General features: G+C 38.4%; 1 pseudogene; it reads right to left on the bottom strand.

Moving 5' to 3' along the window:
• Positions 1 to 2031: 2031 nt before the first annotated feature.
• Positions 2032 to 2150, bottom strand: LOC134970829 (5S ribosomal RNA; annotated as a pseudogene).
• Positions 2151 to 3623: the final 1473 nt, after the last annotated feature.

Here is a 3623-nt window from a genome sequence, read left to right on the forward strand (position 1 = left end):
GTAATTCTCTAGAGAAAATACAATCTCCTTCCACCAACTTAGATAGAGGTTCATGAATTTGGGGACACAAGTTGCCCCCATAGCTGTGCCCCTGATCTGCAAGTAGAAATGGTCACTGAAAATGAAACAATTTTTGGTTAAGACAAAGGGACTGATTCATAGATGTATGCTAATGTCACTGCTGCTGCAAATGTAAACATATGAAAACTTTAATACAATTAATGGGGAAGTTTTTGAAGGAGAGCAAAAAAACAAAAGAAGTAAAACTCTTTTTTTTTGGGGGGGGGGGGGTACACTTAGATGTAACTAAAAATAACTTTCATTGTGTATATATTAAAATACAGAGGCATTTAGCATATATGGAGTAAAGGAACTCCTATTTTAGCTCCTATGAATAAGCAAGTAAATCAATAAACCCACTAACTAATATTCATACATATTTGAATATGGAGGCAATTAGAGGGCTGGCAGATCCATTGACAAGTTTCAGCCAGGTGAAAGTATTTAAAACAAACTTCTCAGACAAATCATAAATCATAATCATAAATATCCTGTCTGTAGAAGTAACAGGCAACTGTAAGAAAGGGAAGAGGGATATTTCTAGTTTCACAAATATAAAAAGTATCAGAAGCAATATCCTGCATAGGTTATATTGTATATAAGTTATAGGTCCTGTGTATGGGTAATAGCCAACTTATGTCTATTCACATAAAAAATACTAAATTCTAACCATTTTCCTCTCCATCTTATAACCATGTAAACAATCACTGTAGATTGCATGAATCATATAATGTTTCTGCAATGGGTAACATCTATCCACATTAGTTGTCCATAATACTGTATATGCTCACAGTATCAATAACTAACAGTATATAATAGGTAGTAAATATATACTGAGACTAAAGATGTGTATAACTCTAACAGCTTCTACTGCCTATGTGCACATTGCAGTGGATGGACAGTAAGAGAACTAGCTGACTGGTTCAGATTGAAGAAACTGTGTTTCTGCTATAAGTGACTATAGTAAACAACTACCCTGTTATCCGCAGGACATTGAAGTGTGTCAATACCAAAGTCCTCCAATGAGAGAATACTGAAAATATACCTGTGACAATTTGTGAGGTGTAAATTAAAGTAGTTTAACCATGGTACACACCCTCAGTGCCTGTAGCCGGGACCCGTGTGCACACCACGGGTGGACTGGAAGTGGAAGTATGATGTGCATTTCACTCAATAGGGCTTGCTCACATACATCCTGGTAGTCGCTGGGGGTTTAGAATCTGCACAGGAATGGATTCAAAATCGCATTTAATTTAGGATTTGTAATTTAATATGTGTACCAACGTGTTGCTATTCTGATAGCAGTTTTCATAGCACTGGGTTGGTGGTGCTCTCAGATAATAGTTCAAAAAAACTGTATTCAAAAGGGTTTGCGAGATCAAAGGCTCAAGATGATATTAGTATATATGTGAGAAATTAAAAAGTTATTAAATAAATCCCAAAGTTTCCTCTAATGTTTGGTCTTACAATTATATTATATTTGCCTTGTTATGTACAAGACTTAGGTGTGAGTTACATAAGTAATAGAGGAATTTTGGTAAGTAGTTAGGATGATATTGTGAGTGAAAATATATCATGTTCAATTAAATCATAAGGGATAAATTATATCCAATTGTAGTACAGCAAAACAGGTGGTTGTCTTTCTCCAATTATGTGGTGTGTGTTTCTACTGAGTGGTAATGGAATAAGTTATTCTATCCAGTGTTAAAATATGTCACAAACTGTGTTCTGTTCCAATTTCCTGAGTAGGGGGGATAAATTGTTGCCGTACATATCGTTGTAAGAATTAGAGCTTCTCAAAGAAATAGAATTAGAAAAGAAAGTTATCATTCCACCACTTCTGCTTTTGCTCATCTGTAGAACATTGAATAAGCAATGAGAGTAAGGTAAAGTCAATTTTTCCGATTTAGAAGGATAGACAGTAATACACTTCTGCTGTCCAGTAGGAAGGCAATAATTCTATTGCTTCATTATCTACAACACTTAGTATTCCCAGGAGGTCTCCCATCCAGGTACTGACCAAGCCCAACACTGCTTGGCTTCCAAGATTAGATGAGATCAGACATATCCAGTGTGGTATGGCTGTAGGTGAAAAGTTATCGCCTGAGTTTGTGGATGAGAGTGTGTATAAGAGGAAATGAGTTCAAAAGGATGATATAGTTTTTCAAAGAAGAGTTAGAATAAGTGGAGAGGACAGATAAAGTGATATACTTCTGTTGTCCAAAGGATGGGCCCTGTTACTTCAAAAAGGCATTGCAGAGCATGCTCCCATGTATGGAGCAAAAGGTTCAAAAGTGTAAAAAAGTATTTAAGGGTAGAGAGCAGGTTAGAGGAAGAGGTGAGGTGCTGCTTGTGGAGATGGGCTTTTTCAGAATGGTAGAGGACAACCTAGGGGGTTTACCTTGCCAAATAAAATGGGTATTATATTTTGTAAGTTTATGGAAGAGGAAAAGTGGAACCAATACAGCTTGCAACAAGACTGCAACAGAAAACATCTGCAAAGGGGAAATACTCACAAGTCGGAGAGCACCTTCGTGATTTATGGGGAATAATGTAAAATTAAACTTTCATAAGTCCTCAGGTGTCAAAGGATGGTGTGGATGACCTAGAGTATCTGGGAACTGTAGACCATTCTGAAGGAGGGGGGTGCTGGACGTCATCTGTTGGAGTGTCTGGGGTAGAGGGGTGGTAGTCATAGGTGTGAGCTCACCAGAGAGAGATACCCAGTGTAGGTAGGAGTGACTGAGCCTCATGAAGGGAGTGAGACACATGCAGATGGTTCTGGTGCCAAATCAGGATGCAAAAGGGGCAGTCCCAGCAATACCAGATGTTGTGGTGATGAAGCAGGGTGGTAAAGAGTTTACGGTCCCGTAGTTTAGCCAAAGTAAGAGGAGATAGTCCTGAAAGATCTGAAGGGTGGCAACCTTAAAAGTGATTGAGGGAAGTTTACAGGCCTCTTTATGACTTCTTATGGACCTGGTTTAGGAGCAGGTGATCCTCAAGGGTGGCCAAAGAAGGCTGTATAAAAAGCTATTTGAGGTAGAATTCAAGGTGAGGGAATTCAATGTCCTCAGGAATGCCCCTGATGTGCAGGGCTGTTATCCTGGCCCTCTTGACCCTCTTAGAGCTGAGCGATATACTGATGCAGTTATGTGAGGTCAGCATCATAGATTGCTGAGAGGTAACCACAGCCTTGACGTTGAATTCCAGTTGTATTGTACAGACCCCAATAGTGGAGATAGCTGGTTGCACAGAATGGAGGGCTTGAACACACTTCTTGACATCCTTGAGTTCCTTAAATAATATAAGAAAGTCTCTGCAAGTAATAGCAGTGAGGGTACTGCAACAATGGAATCGGTTTTTCCTAATAGCATTAGTATAATATTCCAAAGCAATTAGTATAATATTCCAAAGCACTTCTGATAAGTTTGTACTTTAAATTGTCAGCTCTTTTGTATATAAAGCTGGGTTGGTCAGTTATTAGTCTGTAAAATATGCCTATGAAATGTCAAGATTTTATCTATTTTATTGTGCTGGGAACCAAATTGGGTAATGAAGGACCA

This window comes from Pseudophryne corroboree, chromosome 11 (genome assembly GCF_028390025.1).
Source record: "Pseudophryne corroboree isolate aPseCor3 chromosome 11, aPseCor3.hap2, whole genome shotgun sequence".
NCBI classification, from domain to species: domain Eukaryota; kingdom Metazoa; phylum Chordata; class Amphibia; order Anura; family Myobatrachidae; genus Pseudophryne; species Pseudophryne corroboree.